The sequence below is a fragment of the Aethalodelphis obliquidens genome, unplaced genomic scaffold (genome assembly GCF_003676395.1).
Source record: "Aethalodelphis obliquidens isolate GAN/ISIS:26980383/991018 unplaced genomic scaffold, ASM367639v1 scaffold6, whole genome shotgun sequence".
Classification (NCBI taxonomy): Eukaryota; Metazoa; Chordata; class Mammalia; order Artiodactyla; family Delphinidae; genus Aethalodelphis; species Aethalodelphis obliquidens.
This window is the reverse complement of record NW_020837950.1, coordinates 7,645,224-7,670,739: the sequence shown is the minus strand read 5'-3', so window position 1 is coordinate 7,670,739 and position 25,516 is coordinate 7,645,224. Positions and strand designations below refer to the sequence as shown.

Genomic DNA, 25,516 nt, shown 5'->3' with positions numbered 1-25,516 from the left:
AAATAATAAAGCAAGAAAAATGGGTGGGTTGATGAGGACTTTTGTTTAGATAGAGTATCCAGGAAAGGTTGCCCTGAGGTGATATTTACATAAAGATCCAAAACAGGTAAAGGAATACTCTATGTAAACATCTGTGAGAGTAATTTTCCAGGCCCTTCAGAAACAGTAAAAAGGCCAGTACGACTGAAGCAGTGTAATGGAGAGATGTGGAGGTTAGTAGTTTATGAAGAGAATGGAAAAGTAGGTGAATCATTTTGAGGGACAGTACTTCTCAAATTTTAATTTGCGTATAAATCACCTATGTGTCACATTAAAATGAAGATTCTAGTTTAGGAAGTCTAGAGAGTTTACACTGTGTACAAGCTCCCAGGTAATGCTGATACTATTGGTCTGTAGATTACACTTTGAATAGCAAAGAAAATTGGGGCTAGTGTGCCGTTGTAAGGATTTTGGATTTATGTTGAATGTTGTGGATTGAGCTGTGCCCCTCCACCAAAAAAAAGATCAAGTGCTACCTCCCAGTACCTGTGAATATGACTTTATTGGGAAATAGGATCTTTGCAAATATAATCAATTTAAGCTACGGTCATAGTAGATTGGCTGGGGGGAAATTTGGACAGAGATACACACAGCAGAGAAGGCCATGTGAAGATGGAGGCAGAGACTGGAGTGATGCTGCTACAAGTCAAGGGACAATAAGATTGCTGGCAACCACCAGAAACTAGGAAGAAACAAGGGATAATTCTCCCCTAGAGCCTTCAGAGAGAGGATCGCCCTGCTGATGCCTTGATTTCAGACTTTTAGCCTCTCTGACTGTGAGAGAATAAGTTTCTGCCGCCCAGCTGTGGCAATTTGTTACAGAAGCCCTAGGAAACAAATACACCAGGTGAGATAGAGAATTAAGCCATTGGAGGGTTTTAAGAAGAGTGTCTCAATTTGACATGCTTTAATGGAATCCCTCAGGCTTCAGAAATGAGAATAATCTGAAACAGGTGGGGCAGCACAAGCAGGGAGACCAGTTTGGAGGCTATAGTAGTAAATCAAACTGAACAGTGGAGGGATGACGGTGATTTGAAGCAGGGCCGTAGTGATGGTGGTGAGACATGGACATAATCCAAATCTATTTTGAAGCTAGTGTCAACAAGGTTTGTTAATAGAGTGTGAATTATAAAAGAATCAGGGGAGTTAAAGATGAAACCAAGGTTTGGGGGCTTAAAGAGAAGGCAGGAGTGTGCTAAATGAGATGGGGAAGATGGTGGGAGGAAAAGTGGGGAGAATAATAGGAGAGATTAAGAGCTCTGTTTTGGGTACGTTAAGTGTGAGATGTCTATTATGCTTCCAACTAGAAATGGAAAGTCAACAACTTGGTAGGTATCTGGAGCCCAGAACAGAGGTTTCAGCTGGAGATACAACTGATACAAGTTATTAAGAGAAATCACCATGTTTGGGAACGATGCACGTATGTTATGAGATCAATATCAGGAAAGAGTGTTATGTACTTCTAAAACATGATCTTTAGTGCCACTTGTGGGCCATATATCCATCCTCTGACAGTTCTGACACTGGTTGTAAAATGTACCAAGAAGTATGGGTTCAGAGATGGATTTTTTTTCTTTTTAGGGTTTGCTGTATCCTGAATTGTGTCTACCTCAGAATTTTCATGTTCAAGCCCTAACCCCTAATGGGATATGTGTGATGGTATTTGGAGATGGGGCCTTTGGGAGATAATTAGGTTGAGATGAGGTCATGAGGGTAAGGTTCTCATAATAAGATTAGTGCCTTTATAAGAAGAGCACTTGTTCTCTCCGTGTGTCTCTGTCTCTGTCTCTCTCTGTCTGTCTCTCTCTTTCTCTGTCTCTCTCTTTCTGCCCCCCCATGTTAGAGAGGAGGGTTGGAGAAAGGAGGGGGGAGGGAGGAGAGTTCTCTCACCAGCCCAAACATGATGTCACCCTGATGTTGGGCTTTAGCTTCCAGAACTGTGAGAAATACATTTCTGTTACGTAAGCCGCCCAGACTGGTATTCTGTCATGGCAACCCTAGCTGACTAAAACAGGGCTCTTCTTCTAAAACTTCAACTTTCTATATCTTTAAAGCTTCTAAGATAAACAGTCAGTCTGACAGCCATATTCATTATTTTTGGCTATCTATCTTTGAATTTGATGCCTCAGTGTAAAAAGCATGACCTCACTTGGATTTGTGAAATATTTAGAAACATCATATTGTCCCAAGAATGGGGAGCTTTCAGTATTTAGTACTTCTGATAAAAGTCAGTCACTCAAATGTGGACCATTTGTTCACCAGGCTCCTGAAGAAGCAGGAGTCATGTTGCATGCATGAAATAGCACCTACGATTTACTTTGATCACATATATTTTCTGTTTTTATCTTAGATACTTTCACCTCAGAAAGTGTGTTTTACTATCAGGAACGATTTACCGATGCAGTGATATAATAATTATTTTCATTACCATTTTAAGGATTTAAAATCCTGTCCATTTATAGGGACAGGAGGTAAGGTAGGGGAGACCTGCAGATGTCTAGTTCTACTTGTGACTAGGAAGGTATTTTTGTTTACAGTAATAGGAAATCCATTGTTACTGCAAAGAGACCCATAACTTTTAAAAAATGAAGCTTTCATTTTGTCCTCCATCTGCCTGGATATTCTCTGTCTCTCCCTTGGTTCCAAACTCTGAGAGGAAAAGGAAGCATGTTTATCTACCCCTCAAGGCTCAATATAAGCACAAGAGGGAGAAAACTCACCTATATTGAAATGGTTGATCCATCCCAATGACAAAACTATAGCTACAGCCCTGATTTTCTTGTCCATTGCCAAGAAAAAAAATGACATAATCTGACTCTGTTTAATTAAGCTATGTTGAACAACAGAAATCCTACTTGTGCATTTTTCTAGGCATGGGGAAACGTTCCGGGTAGTGGGTTTCTTATTTGCCCTTCTGAGGATTGAGCTTTAGGTGGAAGATGACTAGGTATTTGTCATCTTAAGATTTTTTTTAATCAATTTAAAGTCATGCTATTTCTAATTGTTCCTGTTGGTACTTTGGGGTATTGCTAAGGTGTTTTCACCATTGGACCTACCTGTGATCATCAAGGTAATAGGTAGCATTCTTGCATTGCAATATATACACTTAATAAATTGACTAGCATATATAGCTTTTATGATCTCACAAAACCGATATGAAAACTGGAATATTCATTTAAATTCAACATTTGCAGTGTGTCATCCATAATGTGTTTACTGAGTCACAGTGTTTACTGAGTGTTTAATGAGTAAGATTTACTCATTTTACACCAAGTTGTATGTCGTAAACCTTCAGCTGTGATTGGTTTGACACAGTGCATGTATGCTGTACTTATTTATATATATATATATGTATATATATATATATATTTTTCCGGTACGTGGGCCTCTCACTGTTGCGGCCTCTCCCGTTGAGGAGCACAGGCTCCAGACGCGCAGGCTTAGCAGCCATGGCTCACGGGCCCAGCCGCTCCGTGGCATGTGGGATCTTCCCGGACCAGCGCATGAACCCATGTCCCCTGCATCGTGAGGAGGACTCTCAACCACTGCGCCACCAGGGAAACCCTGTACTTATTTTTTAATTTCACTTATTATCATACTCAGCTGATGCCAGGTTAACTTATTGATAACACATCAGTTCTACTTCCTAAACCCTACAGTCAATTCAATCATAATATCTATTTATTCATTTTAAAAGATTTTGCTAACATTAGCCCCCTCTGATGCTGCACTTTGTCCAAATAAGATTCTATATCTCATCCTATGCCAGTTACCAAGATTCTCTACATTTAATCATTTTTGTATAGAGATTTAAATCAACATAATTCCTATCTTCTAATTCAGTGCATCTCAAAAGTGTGGTCTACGTACTGATCAATAGCATCGGTATCATCTTGATTTTATTTGCGATGTAAGTTATCAGGTCTTATCATAGACCTTCTTTTTTTTTTTTTTTTACATCTTTATTGGAGTATAATTGCTTTACAATGGTGTGTCAGTTTCTGCTTTATAACAAAGTGAATCAGTTATACATATACGTATATTCCCATATCTCTTCCCTCTTGTGTCTCCCTCCCTCCCACCCTCCCTATCCCACCCCTCCAGGCGGTCACAAAACACCGAGCTGATCTCCCTGTGCTATGCGGCTGCTTCCCACTAGCTATCTACCTTACATTTGGTAGTGTATATATGTCCATGCCTCTCTCTCGCTTTGTCACAGCTTACCCTTCCCCCTCCCGATATCCTCAAGTCCATTCTCTAGTAGGTCTGTGTCTTTATTCTTGTCTTATCCCTAGATTCTTCATGACATTTTTTTCCTTAAATTCCATATATATGTGTTAGCATATGGTATTTGTCTTTGTCCTTCTGACTTACTTCACTCTGTATGACAGACTCTAGGTCTATCCACCTCATTACAAATAGCTCAATTTCGTTTCTTTTTATGGCTGAGTAATATTCCATTGTATATATGTGCCACGTCTTCTTTATCCATTCATCCGATGATGGACACTTAGGTTGTTTCCATCTCTGGGCTATTGTAAATAGAGCTGCAGTGAATATTTTGGTACATAGACCTTCTTTATCTGAGGTGAGGCCCAGGAATCTGTGTTTTCACAAGCCTTCCGTGTGATTCTGGTGCCTGATACAGTTTGAGATTCGCTGTTGTAGTTAGTTAAATAAAGAAATAGCATAGGCCTGAATTATTCAGCCTATGAAACTTATTTCCTGATTTTCTAAAGAGAATGCATTGAGAAGAAGGTCTATCTTCAGTCCCATTAAATAGATTCTGTTATTGAAGATAACGAATAACTTTCTTGTATGAAGTTATTATCAATCTATTCCAAGGGGAATATGTCCTCTGAAGGTAAGCTTGAAAAAGTCTCAAACATACTAAGAAATGCTCCAACACATAAGGAACTAACTATGATAGTAATTAGGGAACTTTTCTCTGTCTTTTACTTAAAATAATGCATATATTTGAAAACGTATATGAAAAAACAGAAGGAAAACAAATGGTTTAAACATTCAATTAGTTTTGATATTAAATAAGAGCTATGGCCAAAATGATAAACTAAATTCTAAGCCTAATGGGACTTTTTCCTTTTCTCTTCTGCATCTGCATAATGGACATGACCCTTTGCAGCTCCATCAATAATAGAATTAATGAGCCCTTTCATTGAACTTCACCCTTCAGTCATTTGATCTGATCACCAAGTCTCTCATAAAGGTTCTACACAATTGATAGGTATCACTGACTTTGATTCTTCCTGCTTCCTGGTGTCTGTTGCTCTCCGATTGTATATACGACACTTAAAGAATTACACTCACTCCTTCAGAGGGGTCATTTAGTACTTTGAAGCCCATTGTTTAAAAGATATTTTTTCCCACCGAAGAAAGACTGAGGCAGGAGGAGGGCTGCAAGTTCATTTCGATTTTAAATGCGTTTAAGACCCTTACAAGTGAGGAAGAGCAGGGTCCCCCTTACAGTAAGCTGCAAAGCGGGGACTGCTGACCAGCACCACCTGCTCCTCCCCTATGCCTCCAACATTCAGTCATGCTTTTACTGCCTGGCAAAAATCTCCTCAGGGGATGTCTGCTCCTGCCCAGTTATGGCCTCCTATGCCATATGATCTCTCCATGGCCCCCTGGAATAATCAAAACCTTTTACGCTCACCTCACACTGTGAATAGCTGAGTATCATATGGTGGCAGTAATTGGGAAAAGTGACTCAAGACACTTCCAAAATTTGCAGTTTTCATTGTCATTTCAGGGACCCCTGCTCTTTGTTTTGGAATACTTTTTAAAGCAACTGTTCTCTCTGGCTAATGAGCTGTGTCAAGTTTTCTATTTTTAAGCTCTTTTTTTCTTTGTTTAGTAAAACAGTTTTGGGGTTTTTTTGTGAATTGTTTAATTGAAATATAGTTGCTTTACAACATTGTGCTAATTTCTGCTATACAGCAATGTGACTCAGTTATACACATATATACATTCTTTTTTAATATTCTTTCTCACTATGGTTTATCCCATGAGATTGGATACAGTTCCCTGTGCTATACAGTAGGACCTTGTTGTTTATCCATTCTAAATGTAATAATTTGCATCTACTAAAGCCAAACTCCCAGTCCAGCCCTCTTCCTCCCCCCTCCCTCTTGGCAACCACAAGTCTGTTCTCTCTGTCCATGAGTCTGTTTCTGTTTTGTAGATAGGTTCATTTGTGCCATATTTTAGCTTCCACATATAAGTGGTATCATATGGTATTTGTCTTTTCTCTTTCTGACTTCACTTAGTATGATAATTTCTAGTGGCATCCATGTTGCTACAAATGACATTATTTCATTCTTTTTTATGGCTGAGTAATATTCCATTGTATATATATTGCCACATCTTCTTTTTCCATTCATCTGTTGATGGACATTTAGGTTGTTTCCATGTCTTGGCTATTGTGAATAGCGCTGCTATGAACATAGGGGTGCATGTATCTTTTTGAATTATAGTTTTGTCTGGGTATATGCCCAGGCGTGAGATTGCTGGATCTAACGGTAGTTCTATTTTCAGTTTTCTGAGGAACCTCCATACTGTTTTCCATAGTGGCTGCACCAACTTACATGCCTACCAACAGTGTAGGAGGGTTCCCTTTTCTCCACATCCTCTCCAGTATTTGTAGACTTTTTTTTTTTTTTTTTTCAGTACGCGGGCCTCTCACTGTTGTGGCCTCTCCCGTTGCAGAGCACAGCCTCCAGACGCGCAGGTTCAGTGGCCATGGCTCACGGGCCCAGCCGCTCCGCGGCATGTGGGATCTTCCCGGACCGGGGCACGAACCTGTGTCACCTGCATCAGCAGGCAGACTCTCAACCACTGCGCCACCAGGGAAGCCTGTAGACTTTTTAACGATGGCCATTCTGACAGGTGTGAGGTGATATCTCACTGTAGTTTTGATTTGCATTTCTCTAATAATTAGTGATGTTGAGCATCTTTTCATGTGCCTCTTGGCCATCTGTATGTCTTCTTTGGAGAAATGTAGTCAGACAATTTTGGGAGAGAAAGGAGAAGAGTGGAGAAAAGATCAAACTGACTGAGAACTCCCTGTACTGAATATGATTAACGTTTCATTAGTTAAAAACATTCAATGTTTTCTAACTACAAAAGTGGCAATTTTAGGTTCTATCTAATATATCCAAAGATTAGGAGCTCAATTTAGAAATTAAGATTATAGGAAAAAACAAATTTGACATGTTTCTGGTGTTCTTCAAATTGTCTGACATCCATACCCAAAATATTCATTTTTAAACTTATTGTTATTCTATTTGTAAAAAGGAATGTCATCAATAGGGTGGCAGCTTTTTTCTGTCTCCGTAAAGAATCAGATGAGAAGTGGGCTTAATCACTATTAAAAGAAATTCATTAGGCTGTAATTAATAACCCAAAATATGCTGATTATGAAGATGATTTATTACGAGAACTGCCTACTGAGGTTATTTTCAACTTGAAAAGTTTCTTGAAATTTTGAGAATGTTGTTTTAAAATTATAACATTTTTTGAGAGTTTTCAAATTTTTATTTTTAGTCTCTGGATTGTTCTATGTTACTCTTTATGTCTCTTTTACTTGCTATTTTAGATGGTTTAGAATTTCTCCATTTTCAACTGAATGCATAAAACACTTTTAGCTCTCAATAATTAGCAACATTGGAATATAAAGACTAATGAGATGTAGTACTCACTCTTATGGAACTATGAAAGGTACTTGGAGACATATGTGAGACATTCTACCAGACCCTTCCATCATTAAAGATTCAGTTCAAGTATCACTACCTACATAAATATTTTTCTGATTCTGAGAGGGTGTTTTTGCCTTTACAATTGTGGTAGCAATATTGCATCTGAGCATTGAAAATTATCTACTTCTCTTTGCATCATTTACCCTTCTATGTGAGCCTTTCAAAGTGGGATCTGTGTCTGATTCTTTTTGTTGTTGTTGTTTTACCACAAGTAATAGTGGACATCGCATTTGACTTCCCAGAAAAATATGTTAAAACATGTTGGTAATCTTGATCTTAATGTACCCATAAATAAAGCCAAAGTTAGAGACATTGCACAGGTAGGCATTGCCTGTGATATTGCAGGTAGCATAATAAAAAATTATCATACACTAATAACCTTCTAGAAGTAAAAGTCTTTTGGAGATGACTTACTTCAATTTTTCTGGATTCCCCAGAGAGAGATATGGAGGTTTGGAGAGGTTAAATGTCTTTCCCTAGGATGCAGAATTAGTTGGTAGCAAGTTTTGCATCCTTTGTGAACTTTGAGTCAATGGTAAGGTAATTATATACCATGCAAATGATTATGTAATATTATTAGGCAATAAAATGTTATTCATTAATTGAAACTATATTAATAAATTTTACTTAAAACCAATACATTGTTTTACTTAGCACAATTGTTCCTTTCTTGAACATACCTCTTTGGTACAAGTAGAATTGTATTTTTGCTTTGGCTCTAAACTCACAGCTGGTTTAGACAGTGGCTTCTTACAATAAAATGGGAAGGAGCAAGTGAGTATGTGTGTGTGACTGTGTACTCTGTATAATCTCTTAGAAAATGCCAAGACATAATTTGTAATATTACAAAATACTCAATGCTGTAGACTACCTAGGAAATAGTATTATGTGTATCAGAGCCATGAGTCCAAGAGGGTGGACAAAGAGGGTTCTCATTGCAAAGCTACAGCCCAGCAGGGTGGCTTTTGCAGAGATATGTATGACATAGTCTTTTCTTCCTCTGTGAACAAAGAGCTTGTCACCTCCTCAGCACATTCATTCTCCCCTGCATGGGGTTGTGTGGCCCATGCCGACTTTCAAACTTCAATGTGCAAAAATCTCTTTAGAAATACCTTTCATTATGATCATTTTTGAAAGAAGCTTGCAAGCTGAATTTAATAGTGAGTCACAGTCATTTTAAAGCTTACTATTTCTTTTATATAAGAGATATGCTTTGTTTTGGAAGAAGACTACATGTTTAAATTATATTGACTATATCTTTGTCTTTCTCCTCTTAATCAGTTATCATGTGTTCAGTGCTCTTTTTCTATTAATATTTTCTACCGAGAGTTTTGAGAGTTCATTTTCTAAATCCAAAGTGAGTATTTTAAATACATTTATTCACTTAGAGTCATTCAATTTTCTTTGAGGTCCAAAAAGGTACCAGATGTTGTCATTTCCCTGGTATATGTGTGAGGCCTGGTAAATGTTTAATAAAGTTTGAGCTACTCTGAATATTGCCATTAAAAGTTTTCAAATGGTTAAGGTTTTCTTTTCTTCCTTTATTATCCCCGCCCACTGTATTTTTTTGACAAGACTATTTCATAGATAGCATTGTGCACTTCATCAGGGGGCACATATACCAGATTGTTCTCTTTTAGTGATGTTAGCAGCTATAGATGATCAATGCCCTGATTCATTAAGTTGCCAGGCACTTCAAAATCATGGTATTCTAATTATAATCTTTCCTTCTTCATTTATTAGTTGGATGACTTTTATAAACAGAAGCTTGTCCTCATCAAATTTTGATTACCCTTAGGTACACTTTCTAGGGGAAAGGCAGGATAAATGCTTTGTTTTTTTCCCTTTATTTTCCAGTTTTCACAATAATGATTCAGTTCCCTGGCATCTTTTAAATTTGACCACTGAGTTTTGTTTTAAATATCATCATGAACTGATGGAATTAAGTATATTTAATATGTTTTAATTCATTGCATTTATCATCTTATTGGTATTCAAATGGTCCTATCTGGCCCAATGGGAGCCTATTACAAGATACTAGTAGTCTTTGATGGCTTCCTTAATTTCTGGTATAACAGGATATACCAGACTAATTTTGTGCATATCTCAATCCAGATCAGGAATCTGCCATTTCTCCAAAAAAATATGGTTTCTTTTAGTGAGACATTGTACTTAGTGATGAAAATCTGGACAGTAGTTGTGCTCATTGCTACTGAGTGGTCACTGTCTCTAGGCATTTTTAGTATACACATATATACACACACACAACTTCTGTGTGTGTGTTTGTCCGTGTATACATATGTATGTATCTATATAAAATCATAAATTTATGCTCATATTTCTAACTCAAATTTAGGACAGTAGGATTTTTTAATTTAATCTTATTCATCTTAAAACTGTATCTTCTTTCTCTTAAGAAAAAGAAAAAAAGCCCTCTGTTTTCAATGTCACCAACATAATTTCTCATTTGCTTTATCCCACCCTACACCAGCAATAGTCTCAGAGCACAATACCAGTATTACTCAACAGAGTGATGGGAAAAAAAAAATCCTTGAATAGATAGACTCACACTTAGCCTCTAGATCTGTCAAATTCCTGGAGAATCCTGTGAAAGAGAGACATATTAAACAGTATTCAATAATATAACCAGTAAAATCCACAATGTGGGAAACCCCTGGGACAAATGACCTGAATTTTCAACCACAAAAACAAAAATATAAGGTAAAATAAGAGGAAAATATAGATTAAAAGGGAAGAGATATTTTAGCAGTTCTAAATTTTGGATCCCAATTAAAACAAACTATTACAGAAGACAATTGTGGACTGTATATTTGATGATACTAAGGAATTATTTTAGGTGTAATTATTTTTGTGATTTTAGGTGTAATAATGGTATTGTGTTTGTTGTACATTTAGGTTATTACAGAATACTGAGGGAACTAGGTTTCAGAAACTAGTATATTTTAGCTTCTGGATATGATAATGTAAAATTATTATTTGGGTTGCTTATTAGTATATAAAATGACAAGGAAAAAGTTAATCAGAATTATGGAAATAAGAATAAAGATAAATTCCAAAATAGAGTGTTCATAGTTGCCCTCCCCTGCCCCACCTTTTGTCATGATTTCTCCTCCCACAGGAGAGAAAAAGATTATGTGTTGTGAAATTCTTATGTCTTGTCCAAATTCTAGAAGCCATAATGAGACTTTGCAGTTGTAACTGTGCAGACCCACTCAAAAAAGGATGACAGAGCTATACTCAAAAAAGGATGACAGAGAAATTGAATGAAAACATAACACTTGATGGAAGGGGGAGATCATAGCACACAACGATGTAATTTAGTCCCCCAGTGACTTCCAAAGGGCCTTATCTGGTAGGTCAGATGATGTAGCACAAATTCTTAAGTAGATGTCATACTAGTGTATGAGAAGCTAGGAATATCATAGTTTCAAAGAGCTTTGTCAGAACATCATGAATCAGAGGCTAGTAGTTGGAAGTGGGGGAATGCCTGTAATTTGGTAAGTGAAAAAAAATTTTTCCCTGTTCCTCCAGCTCATACACAGTTTCTTTCAATGGTGATTACAGATGACTATTAAAAATAAGGCTGTTCATATTTTGAAATTTTACCTATTACCAGACAAAGCAGGGAGAGGCAGGAAGTCAGAAACTGTTCAGTGTGTGAACTGAACTCCAGGATCCACGGCTGTAGGGAACCTGTTTGATTTTACACAGCATTGTATCCTCAATATCTGGTCTAGAATCTGGGTTATGGCAGACTTGCAGTAAATTCTGTTGCCTCCGTGATTATATGCATGCTGATGAGGGTGGAGACAAAGTGAAGGAAACAAATAAGAAAAAACAAATAGATATAAGCATTAACCACCTGGCCAGTCCCCCTTTTTTTTCATTAATGAGAGTCCTACAGCATAAATGCTCATTAATATTATCAGAATGGTTTACTACCTCGTGACCTTGATTTCAAAATTCTGTTTTTTAAAACTTTCCCTTCCATTGCAGAACACCCAAAGAGTGAGAGACTTCTTGAATCATATTTGCTCAGTTTATCAACTTTCACAGAGTTCCTACTTGCAAATTTAGCCTAATCATTTCCTCATCCATTCATCCTGTCAAAACATTTTTTTTTCTAATTTAGGACCTGACTTTGAAAATTTTCTAACTATATAGTAATATAAAGATATACAATTGATCAAAGATAGTTTTTTTTTCTTCTCTTCTTGGATAGAAGTCAGGTGAGAAAATGAATTTGAATATTTAATATTTAAAATAGTATTGGGGGCAATACAAGTATGGGAAGACTTTCTATATAAAGTAAATCTAGATATGTTGGGGGGTGGCTTAATTACAGTAGCACATTTGGAACCTTAAATGAGGTTTCACCACTGGAAGAGAAGCGTTACAAGGAAGACAGAGACTGTAAATATATAATTAGAAAGTATCTTATTTTTTGAGAAATAGGTTGTAAAATAAAAACTAACAAAACATGGTTTAGTAAAAACTAAAAAAAAATTCAAGAGGCTGAAGTTATACCTATTGTAGTTATAGCTGTTGAAGAGAGTGATGTAGCAGCTTTATATTTAATATCAATACTATATTCATATATTAATTATTCATTCAATAAATATTTACTGGGTATATACTATGTGGCAGGTAGTTTTCCAGATGCTGGAGGGTGAATGAGAAAAACAAGGTCCTTGCTGTGATTTTAATGTGATTCTAATTTTGGAATGTAGTATATGTCATCTAATCCTATTAATATATCTATGTGTGGGATTTCATTTGGCAAGCTAATGTTTTTGCTGTCCTGTTTATAAAATGGAATATTCAACATTGTCAAGATCAAGATGGCAATTTTTCCTAAGCTCATCTGTGTTGTGGTCTTGGTTAATGTTGCTATGAGAGTCAGCAAAAGTTTTTTTAATTTTGAAAAGAACAAAGAAGGGTGGCAATTATATCATATAACAGTATAACATAAAGCTGTGGAAATTAGTAGTATAGAATATTGGTACATGAGTGAACAAGTAGCTTAACAGAATAGAAAGTCTAGAAATAGGTATATTTGTATATGTATATATGTATGTTTCATATTTTACTCATATTTAAAAATATTCATTGACCTCAACTAGGTAATATATGTATAAATAAAAATCAACAAGAAATACCAAAGCCATGGGAAAATACAGTTCAATAAATGTCAAAAAGGCTATCATTATAACCTAAAAAATCATTATAATATAAAATTAGATTCTTACCTCATACCATATAAAACTAAAATCTAAAATAAATTTAAAGCTTAAACATAAGGAAAAAACAACAGAAGATAATTAGGGGAATGAAGATTAAAACAATTATACCCTTAATTTTAGAAAAATTTAAATAGCTAATAAAAGCCATTGCTTGTGAACTTGTGGGAAAAGGCTACTCAGACACTAAAGAGGGAATATAAATTGAATCAGGCATTCTAGAAGGCAATTTGGCAGTATTATTTAAAACAAAAATTGTATTGACTTCAAGTAGGTAATTTCCCTTCTAAATATGTATCTTTGACAAAGGAGAGGAAAAAATAAGCTATGCAAAGACGTTTTTATTGGAACATTAATTGCAATACTAGAATACTGGATAGGACCTTAAAGTCCTTTTGTAGGAAATGACTAAATGATACCTACATTCCTACATTAGAGTTATACAAAGCACCTGAAAGAACAAGACCTATGGTCATTAATGTGGCTACTTCATTAATATATATTTTGAGTGAAAAAAAAGCAAATTTGTAAATACTCATTACAGGATAATACAATTTAAGTAAATAATGAGCATGCAAAGCACATGATATGTTTATTATGGTTTAATAAGCCAAGACATGAAAAAGGTCCAATGATAAAATAAAAAAGAGTAATGATCTATGTAATTGTGGTCAAGGGGAAGTTTCCTTGGATGTTAGAACTGGTGGAAGATGCTGGCATACATGCTGGCATGACTGCTTATACCCCACTCTGCTGAATGCAGCAAATATCCATTTCTGTGCTCCTCCGTCAGTGGATTATCACTTCCAAGACTCTTCACTGAAAACCAAATTTCAAACTCTGGGGACAATTCTGCTTCTCCAGGAGTGTTTCCATCAGAAGGATCTTAGAGTGCATCAGAAAACTTTACTTACTTGCTCATTTGTATTCTTGATTTTGGTATGTGTCTTCGGATATTTTTTGTTCTGGTTTATAGCAAATTGAAGTAAAAGAAATCTAAACCTAGAGTCATCTTTTCCAATTTTTGGATTTGTCTTCTTTTGGAGCTGACATAACAAAACACCATACACTGTGTAGCTTATAAACAAGAACTTATTTCTCACAGTTCTGTAAGATGGGAAGTCCAAGATGAAGACACAGGCAATTATGGTGTCCGGTGAGAGCTGGCTTCATGGTTTATAGACTTCCCTAGTCTTGCTGTGTCTTCACATGATAAAAGGGGAAAGAAAGTTCTCTTAGGTCTCTTTTAGAAGGGAGCTAATCCTATTCATGAGAACCCCATTCTCATGACCTAATCACCTCCCAAAAGCCCCACCTCCAAATATTTTCACCTTGAGGATTAGGTTTTAACATATGAATTTTGAGGGAACACAACTTTCAGTCTATGGCAATATCTAGATCACTTTCGTGGCCTAGCTTACCTCATTTTTTTAAAAATTTTATTTTATTTTTTTATACAGCAGGTTCTTATTAGTCATCCATTTTATACACATCAGTGTATACATGTCAAACCCAATCTCCCAGTTCATCACACCACCCCACCACCCCCCCGCGGCTTTCCCCCTTGGTGTCCATATGTTAGTTCTCTACATCTGTGTCTCAATTTCTGTCCTGCAAACCAGTTCATCTGTACCATTTTTCTAGGTTCCACATATATGTGTTAATATATGATATTTGTTTTTCTCTTTCTGACTTACTTCACTCTGTATGACAATCTCTAGATCCCTCCACATCTCAACAAATAATGCAATTTCGTTCCTTTTTATGGCTGAGTAATATTCCATTGTATATATATACCACATCTTCTTTATCCATTCATCTCTCAATTGGCATTTAGTTTGCTTCCATGACCTGGCTATTGTAAATAGTGCTTCAATGAACATTGGGGTGCACGTGTCTTTATGAATTATGGTTTGCTCTGAGTATATGCCCAGTAGTGGGATTGCAGGGTCATATGATAATTCTAGTTTTAGTTTTTTAAGGACCCTTCATACTGTTCTCCATAGTGGCTGTATCAATTTACATTCCCACCAACCGTGCAAGAGTGTTCCCTTTTCTCCACACCCTCTCCAGCATTTGTTGTTTGTAGATTTTCTGATGATGCCCATTCTAACTGGTGTGAGGTGATACTTCATTGTAGTTTTGATTTGCATTTCTCTAATAATTAGTGATGTTGAGCAGCTTTTCATGTGCTTCTTGGCCATCTGTATGTCTTCTTTGGAGAAGTGTCTATTTAGGTCTTCTGACTATTTTTGGATTGGGTTGTTTGTTTCTTTACTATTGAGTTGCATGAGCTGTTTTTATATTTTGGAGATTAATCCTTTGTCCGTTGATTCATTTGCAAATATTTTCTCCCATTTTTAGGGTTGTCTTTTCATCTTGTTTATCGTTTCCTTTGCTGTGCAAAAGCTTTGAAATTTCATTAGGTCCCATTTGTTTATTTTTGTTTTTATTTCCATTACTCTAGGAGGTGGATCTAAAAAGATCTTGCTGTGATTTATGTCAAAGAGCATTCTTCCTATGTTTTCCTCTAAGAGTTTTATAGTGTCTGATCTTACATTTAGGTCTCTAATGCATTTTGAGTTTATTTTTGTGTATGGTGTTATGGAGTGTTCTAATTTCATTCTTTAACATGCAGCTGTCCAGTTTTCCCAGCACCACTTATTGAAGAGACTGTCTTTTCTCCACTGTATATCCTTGCCTCCTTTGTCACAGATTAGTTGACCATAGGGGCGTGGGATTTCTATCTTATCCATTGATCTGTGTTTCTGTTTTTGTGCCAGTACCATATTGTCTTGATTACTGTAGCTTTGCAGTATAGTCTGAAGTCAGGGAGTCTAATTCCTCCAGCTCCGTTTTTTTCCCTCAAGACTGCTTTGGCTATTCAGGGCCTTTTGGGACTCCATTCAAATTTTAAGATATTTGTTCTAGTTCTATAAAATATACCATTGGTAATTTGATAGGGATTGCATTGAATCTGTAGATTGGTTTGGGTAGCATAGTCATTTTCACAATATTGATTCTTCCAATCCAAGAACATGGTATATCTCTCCATCTGTTGGTATCATCTTTAATTTTTTTCATCAGTGTCTTATAGTTTTCTGCATACAGGTCTTTTGTCTCCCTAGGTAGGATTATTCCTAGGTATTTTTTTCTTTTTGTTGCAATGGTAAATGGGAGTGTTTCCTTAATTTCTATTTCAGATTTTTCATCATTAATGTATAGGAACGCAAGAGATTTCTGTGCATTAATTTTATATCCTGTAACTTTACCAAATTCATTGATTAGCTCTAGTAGTTTTCTGGTGGCATCTTTAGGGTTCTCTATGTATAGTATCATGTCATCTGCAAACAGTGACAGTTTTACTTCTTCTTTTGCAGTTTGTATTCCTTTTATTTCTTTTTCTTCTCTGATTGCCACGGCTAGGACTTCCAAAACTATTTTGAATAATAGTGGTGAGAGTGGACATCCTTGTCTTTTTCCTGATCTTAGAGGAAATGCTTTCAGTTTTTCACCATTGAGAATGATGATTTTTGTGGGTTTGTCACATATGACCTTTATTATGTTGAGGTAGGTTCCCTCTATGCCCATTTTCTGGAGAGTTTTTATCATAAATGGGTGTTGAATTTTGTCAAAAGCTTTTTCTGCATCTATTGAGATGATCATATGGTTATTCTTCTTCAGTTTGTTAATATGGTGTATCACATTGATTGATTTGCATATATTGAAGAATCCTTGCATCCTTGGGATAAATCCCACTTCATCATGGTGTATGATCCTTATAATGTGTTGTTGGATTCTGTTTGCTACTATTTTGTTGAGGATTTTTGCATCTATATTCATCAGTAATATTGGTCTGTAATTTTCTTTTTTTGGAGTATCTTTGTCTGATTTTGGTATCAGGGTGATGGTGGCCTCATACAATGAGGTTGGGAGTGTTTGTTCTTCTTCAGTTTTTTGGAAGAGTTTGAGAAGGATGGATATTAGCTGTTCTCTAAATGTTTGATAGAATTCACCTGTGAAGCCATCGGGTCCTGGACTTTTGTTTGTTGGAAGATTTTTAATCACAGTTTCAATTTCATTACTTGTGATTTGTTCATATTTCCTATTTCTTCCTGGTTGAGTCCTGGCAGGTTATACCTTTCTAAGAATTTGTCCATTTCTTCCAGATTGTCCATTTTATTGGCATAGAGTTGCTTGTAGTAGTCTCTTAGGATGATTTGTATTTCTGCAGTGTGTGTTGTAACTTCTTTTTCATTTCTAATTTTAGTTATTTGAATCCTCTTCCTCTTTTTCTTGATGAGTCTGGCTAATGGTTTATCAATTTTGTTTATCTTCTCAAAGAACCAGCTTTTCATTTTATTGATCTTTGCTATTGTTTTCTTTGTTTCTATTTCATTTATTTCTGCTCTGATCTTCATGATTTCTTTCCTTCTACTAACTTTGGGTTTTGTTTGTTCTTCTTTCTCTAGTTCCTTTAGGTGTAATGTTAGATTGTTTATTTGAGAGTGTTGTTTCTTGAGGTAGGCTTGTATAGCTATAAACTTCCCTCTTAGAACTGCTTTTGCTGCATCCCATAGGTTTTGGATCATCGTGTTTTCATTGTCATTTGTCTCTAGGTATTTTTTGATATCCTGTTTGACTTCTTCAGTGATCTCTTGGTTATTTAGTAACGTATTGTTTAGCCTCCATGTGTTTGTGTTTCTTACGTTTTTTTTCCTGTAATTGATTTCTAATCTCATAGCGTTGTGCTCAGATAACATGCTTCATATGATTTCAATTTTCTTAAATTTACTGAGGCTTGATTTGTGACCCAAGATGTGATCTATGCTGGAGAATGTTCCGTGCGCACTTGAGAACAAAGTGTAATCTGCTGTTTTTGGATGGAATGTCCTATAAATATCACCTAAATCTATCTGGTCTATTGTGTCATTTAAAGCTTGTGTTTCCTTATTAATTTTCTGTTTGGATGATCTGTCCATTGGTGTAAGTGAGGTGTCACATTCCCCCACTATTATTGTTTCACTGTTGATTTCCTCTTTCATAGCTGTTAGCAGTTGCCTTATGTATTGAGGTGCTCCTTTGTTGGGTGCACATATATTTATAATTGTTATATCTTCTTCTTGGATTGATCCATTGTTCATTATGTAGTGTCTTTCCTTGTCTCTTGTAACATTCTTTATTTTAAAGTCTATTTTACCTGATATGAGTATTGCTACTCCAGCTTTCTTTTGATTTCCATTTGCATGGAATATCTTTTTCCATCCCCTCACTTTCAGTCTGTATGTGTCCCTAGGTCTGAAGTGGGTCTCTTGTAGATAACATATATATGGGTCTTGTTTTTGTATCCATTCAGCAAGCCTGTGTCTTTTGGTTGGAGCATTTAATCCATTCACGTTGAAGGCACTGAATTTGAATGAGATCCTTGCTGGGTAGAGTAATCTTCGTTGTAGGTTTTTCGCTTTCATCACTTTAAGTATATCATGCCACTCCCTTCTGGCTTGTAGAGTTTCTGCTGAGAAATCAGCTGTTAACCTAATGGGAGTTCCCTTGTATGTTATTTGTCATTTTTCCCTTGTTGCTTTCAATAATTTTTCTTTGTCTTTAATTTTTCCCAATTTGATTACTATGTATCTAGGCGTGTTTCTCCTTGGGCTTATCCTGTATGGGACTCTGTGCTTCCTGGACTTGGGAGGCCTTTTCCTTTCCCATGTTAGGGAAGTTTTCGACTATAATCTCTTCAAATATTTTTTCGGGTCCTTTCTCTCTCTCTTCTCCTTCTGAGACCCGTGTAATGCGAATGTTGTTGCATTTAATGTTGTCCCAGAGGTCTCTTATGCTGTCTTCATTCTTTGCATTCTTTTTTCTTTATTCTCTTATGCAGCAGTGAATTCCACCATTCTGTCTTCCAGGTCACTTATCCGTTCTTCTGCCTCAGTTATTCTGCTGTTGATTCCTTCTGGTGTAGTTTTCATTTCAGTTATTGTATTGTTCATCTCTGTTTGTTTGTTCTTTAATTCTTCTTGATCTTTGTTAAACATTTCTTGCATCTTCTCGATCTTTGCCTCCATTCTTTTTCCGAGGTCCTGGATATTCTTCACTATCATTATTCTGTATTCTTTTTCTGGAAGATTGCCTATCTCCACTTCATTTAGCTGTTTTTCTGGGGTTTTATCTTGTTCCTTCATCTCGTACATAGCCCTGTGCCTTTTCTTCTTGTCTGTCTTTCTATGAATGTGGTTTTTTTCCCTACAGGTTGCAGGATTGTACTTTTTCTTGATTCTGCTGTCTGCCCTCTGGTGGATGAGGGTATCTGAGAGGCTTGTGCAAGTTTCCTGATGGGATGGACTCTTGGTGGATATAGCTGGGTGTTGCTCTGGTGGGCAGAGCTCAATAAAACTTTAGTCTGCTTGCCTGCTGATGTGTGGGGCTGGGTCCCCTCCCTCTTGCTTGTTCGGCCTGAGGTGACCCAATACTGGAGCCTACCTGGGCTCTTTGGTGGGGCTAATGGCCAACTCTGGGAGGGCTCACACCTACGAGTACTTCCCAGACCTTCTGCTGCCAGTGTCCTTGTCTTCATCGTGAGAAAGAGCCACCCTCTGCCTCTGCAGGAAACCCCCCAAAACTAGCAGGTAAGTCTGGTTCAGTGTCTATGGGGTCACCGCTCCTTCCCCTGGGTCCTGATGCACACACTACTTTGTGTGTGCCCTCCAAGAGTGGAGTCTCTGTTTCCCCCAGTCCTGTCGAAGTCCTGAAATCAAATCCCACTAGCCTTCAAAGTCTGATTCTCTAGGAATTCCTCCTCCCATTGTCAGACCCCCAGGTTTGGAAGCCTGACGTGGGGCTCAGAACCTTCACTCCAGTGGGTGGACTTCTGTGGTATAAGTGTTCTCCAGTTTATGGTCACCCCCCCAGCAGTTATGGGATTTGATTTTATTGTGGTTGTGCCCCACCTACCATCTCAATGTGGCTTCTCCTTTGTCTTTGTATGTGGGGTATCTTTTTTGGTGAGTTCCACTGTCTTCCTGTCAATGATTGTTCAGCAGTTAGTTGTGATTCCAGTGTTCTCACAAGAGGGAGTGAGAGCACGTCCTTCTACTCCGCCATCTTGAACCAATTTCTAGCTTACCTCATATTTATTTATTATTATTATTTTTTGCGGTATGTGGGCCCCCCACTGCTGTGGCCTCTCCCGCCATGGAGCACAGGCTCCGGACCCGCAGGCCCAGTGGCCATGGCTCACGGGCCCAGCCACCCCACGGCACATGGGATCCTCCCGGACCGGGGCACGAACCCGCGCTCCCTGCATTGGCAGGCAGACTCCCAACCACTGTGCCACCAGGGAAGCCCACGTCATATTTATTTTAAAATATTTTTAGCGGTATGGAAAGATGGACCCCAAAATCATAACAGTGGTTATATCTGGGAACTGGGATGAGTGTGAAAGGGGGCTATAAATCACAGTGGTAGTGGAAAAAATGGTCTTTACTTAAGTTTTGCTATATTGTTTTAACTTTTTGTTTTGGAATAATTATAAATTCATAATAAGTTGTGAAGATATTACAGAGGGGTCCCATGTTCCCTCTCCCAGTTTTTCCCAATAGATCTGTGAATTTTTACACTAACACTAGCATAGTATCAAACCTAGGAATTTGATATTGGTACAGTATGTGTGTCTAGTTGTGTCATTTTATTACATGTGAAATTCATGTAACTACCACCATTTTTTGCTTTATTTTTTAAAATTAGACCACATGTATTTATGTTACTTGAACAATTAATTTTAAAACGATGATGAAAATTACTGTGATCTCAATTCATTCATTCTTTTATTCAACAAACAGTGACTACATTTCTTCATTGGTTTGGCTCTGTCATAATTAATTTAACCAATTCTCTATTCTTAATCATTACCAATTTATTATCCTCTTTGCTTTGGTCCAGTCAGTTTTCTTGTTGCACCTCTAATAAACTCCTTCCCCTTTCAGGGACTTTGCATCTGCTGTTCTCCCTGACCTTTTCCTTGGTTCTCTTGGTATTCACAAGATTCAGATCTTCTCAGAAGTCACTTCTTGAGGATAGCCCTTCCTAACCACCCTGTCTATTCAACTCCATTTGAGCTATGCACTCACTTAGCAAAGGCTTGTGCATTCTGTCTAACGTATCTTGTCCACTTTTCTTGTCATTATCTCCTTATTCTTTAATTTTTTCTTCAGTGCACTTAATTTCTCCATGAGTTATAATATGTATTTTTTTATCATGTTTTTCCTTTTAGATTATATGTTTTGTAAGGACAGGGACCTTGGTCTATCTTATTCATCAAGTGTCTGGCACAGAGTAAGCACACAGAAATATTAAAGTAAATAAATAGCTTTGTTTTGAGCATGGTGTTACCTAAGACTTTATAAGAAAGAGGAAGAAACTTGTGTAAAAGTTGAGCTTCACCAAAAGCAGTAAATGAATATTACAGGAGAAAAACTCTGGTGGCAAGGAAGAATGGGAAACAATTGAATCAAGGTCATAAAGGGAATTAGTTTTTTAAGGATGAAAGAAGGAAGGCAACAATACTGGGTTAATCTAAGGAAAGTAGGAGTCAGATGATTTGGTGAAAGTAGGGCAGAATGTGTTTAGTTAAGAGTTTGAAAAAAAGGAAGAAATGCTAGCAACAGCCCATGTATCTATTAATATATCATCAGCTATGATCCAGCTAAGACAGATAATTTAATTGGAAGTTTAGCAAATGCTTGATTAACCAGCTCTCTTGATCTATTTCTTTTAAAATCCACTTGACTACCTTTCTAGTTACTAGAAGTCAGGTAATGAACGTGAATTACTGGAGTATAGACTGGAAAAGTTTTGCTGGAAGGGGTAGTCAGAAGATATCTGGAACCAGAATTGCTGTAGTAGTCATGAAATTTCCTTCCCACTAGTCATGAATGCTTTCATCCCACTTGTATTGGATTAAAGGCACTTTAAGACAGGTAGTACTGTCAAGGACAGAAATATAAAATGTATCACTGATGAGCACTCATAGTTTGATTGTACGGTACAAATTCATTAGAACTACGTCAATCTAAATACCTGATTGAGGTGGATTTGCAATGTGGCTAATGAAGCTTAAGTTACAGGACTCCTCGTTTATACCAAGTGTTTTCCAAGGACCTAGGAAGGACTCTAGGAAGAATCCTAGCAATGTATTTACATGGTAATTTGATATTATAAGATATGTTGAAATAATGTATTTTAAACATAATGGGTTAAGATCTTTGTCTCCACTTTAACTTTTCCTCTGTCATACTTTTGTTGGATGGTGTTACTGTGTTCATGAGTATTTTTGGTGCTAACTAAGGGAAATTGAGTTGGGATACATTTTGTTGGATTTAGTAGGATATTTTTTTTAGGTAGTTTGCAGTCATACTGTGTATTAATTTACTGCTATCCATTCTGACACAGTAAGGGCTTCCAAGAATACTCCACATGCTCAGTTTTATATCTTACCTAGTGAAGTGACTGAAGATGAAGGAACAAAGGTCCTATTGTGATATAAACGTGTTTTATGGCACCTGGCACCAGAAGAATGTGTATAATGGGGAGATACAAATTTGAAATTTATGAAGTCAGAATCTATTGTTTCAAAAATTTTTCCAGTCATTGGATGTACAAAGATATAAGCATGGGATTTGGTTCTTAGTGCTACCTAAGCAAAACAGATGTTTCATCCTGTCTGGAGTATATAAATAAGAATAACATACAGAGTACACAATTAGAGATGAATTACACCTTTTCCTTTTTTGATCAGAATGAAAAGAAATAAAATTGATCAGAATTCTTGGTTTCATAGGACAAAAACACATAGAAGTACTATGAACAAATAGTATGTTTATGCATGATATAACCTGTTTTATGAGTCACAGATCACAATATTGGGTCACCTTATGGAATACCTGACACATCTTCTGGTAATTCCAGATGAAACAACACCAAAATTTTACTGACATGGAGAAACAGCCAGAAAAAAAAAATGTTACAGTGACAAAATGTCATGTATTAATAAGTCAAGGTAGTGTATGAGCAAGTTGATTACACACTTATGTAGCTCAATACACAATGGCAGCAATTTAAAATTGTTTCAAGATTGTCCTTATGTGTGCCTTAAATTCAGAATAATTTTGTATATACTTTAAGAATTATTGATTATACCAAAAATATCCTCATACATGCCAAAAACGTATACCTCTTTGTTGCCCCCCAAAAAAGATAAATGAAGATGTTCAAAATGTCAAAAAAACTTTAACATGAAAACTAAAAACCAATGATGGTCAAAAATTATGAAAATAAGGAAAAGAATCACTCTTGCTAAGAAAATGCAAATTTTAAAATGAGAAGAGAACTGGTAAAGAGAATTATGAGATAAGAAAATATTTGCAAATCATATATCTGACAAGGGATAATATCCAAAATATGTAAAGCATGCATACAATTCAATAGCAAACAAAAAATCCAGTTAAAATGGGCAGATTGGGAATTCCCTGGTGGTCCAGTGGTTAGGACTCTGCACTTGCACTGTTGAGGGCCCAGGTTCAATCCCTGGTCGGGGAACTAAAATCCCACAAGCTGTACGATGTGGCAAAAAACACACAAAGAAGACAGAGGAACTGAATATTTCCAAAGAAATATTTTTGGAAATTTTTGGAATTTTTCCAAAGAGGACACACCAATGACCAATACATACATGAAAATGTGCTCAACATCACTAATCATCAGGGAAACGCAAATCAAAATCACTTTGAGACATCACCTCATACCTGTTAGAATGACTATCATCAAAAAGAAAAAAGACCATAGGTGTTGGCAAGGATGTGTGGAAAAGAGGACCCTCATGCACTTTTGGTGGAGAGTGAATTGGTTCAGCCACTGTGGAAAACAGTGTGGAAGTTCCCCAAAAAAGTAAAAATTGAACTATGATATGATCTAGCAGCTATACTTCTGGATAGCATGAGAAAATAAAATTACTTTCTCAAAGAGATAGTTGCACTCCCATGTTCATTGCAACATAGCTACAGTAGCCACGATATGGAAACAGCCTATGTGTCTGTCAACAGATGAATAGATAAAGAAGATGTGATATACGTGTACACACACACACACACACACACACACACACAGTGGAAAGCCATGAGAAAGAAGAATATCAAAGACATACTGTTGTTTGAGGCAGTATGGATGTACCTACCAGTGGGTATTATGCTAAGTGAAATAAGCCTAACAGAGAAAGATAAATACTGTATGATCTCACTTTTATGTGGAATCTAAAAAAGCCAGACTCATAGAAGCAGAGACTAGACTGGTGATTACTAGTGGGTGGGGGAAAGAGGAGATGCTGGTCAAAGAGTACAAACTTCCAGCTGTATGGTGAATAAGTTCTGAAAAAAACTGTAAAAAACACAAATACATGGAGGCTAAACAGTGCACTACTAAATAACCAAGAGATCACTGAAGAAATCAAAGAAGAAATGAAAAAATATATAGAAACAAATGACAATGAAAACACTTTAACCCAAAACCTATGGGAGGCAGAAAAAGCAGTTCTAAGAGGGAAGTTTATAGCAATTTAATCTCACCTCAAGAAACAAGAAAAATCTCAAATACAATACAAATGGCAATCTAACCATACACTTAAAACAACTAGAGAAAGAAGAATAAAGAAAACCCAAAATCACTAGAAGGAAAGAAATCACAAAGATCAGAGCAGAAATAAATGAAATAGAGATGAAGAAAACAATAACAAAGATCAATAAAACTAAAAACTGGTTCTTTGAGAAGATAAACAAAATTGATAAACCTTTAGCCAGACTCATCAAGAAAAAAAGGGAGAGGACGCAAATCAACAAAATTAGAAATGAAAAAGGAGAAATCACAATTGACACAGCAGAAATACAAAGGATTATAAGAGACTACTACAGAAAACGATATGCCAATAAAATGGACAATCTGAAAGAAATTGACAAATTCTTGGAAGGGTACAATTCTTCCAGACAGAACCAGGAAGAATTAGAAAATATAAACAGACCTACTACAATTAATGAAATTGAAACTGTGATTAAAAATCTTCCAACAAACAAAAGCCCAGGACCAGATGGCTTCACAGGCAAATTCTATCAAACATTTAGAGACGAGCTAACACCGATCCTCCTCAAACTCTTCCAAAAAATTACAGAGGGAGGAACACTTCCGAATTCATTCTACAAAGCCACCATCACTCTGATACCAAAACCAGAAAAAGAAATAACAAAAAAGAAAATTATAGACCAATATTACTGATGAACATAGATGCAAAAATCCTGAACAAAATACTGGCAAACAGAATCCAATAGCACATTTAAAGGATGATACACCATGATGAAGTGGGATTTATCCCAAGGATGCAAGGAGTCTTCAATA

General features: G+C 36.6%; 1 non-coding gene and 1 pseudogene across 1 annotated transcript; one reads left to right on the top strand and one right to left on the bottom strand.

Moving 5' to 3' along the window:
- The window catches only part of LOC113619231 (peroxiredoxin-4 pseudogene), a 120,359-nt pseudogene that overhangs the window by 51,947 nt on the left and 42,896 nt on the right, over nucleotides 1-25,516 (bottom strand).
- Nucleotides 23,602-23,674, top strand: TRNAA-UGC (transfer RNA alanine (anticodon UGC)). Its single transcript has one exon. It is a non-coding gene; the product is annotated as a tRNA-Ala (tRNA).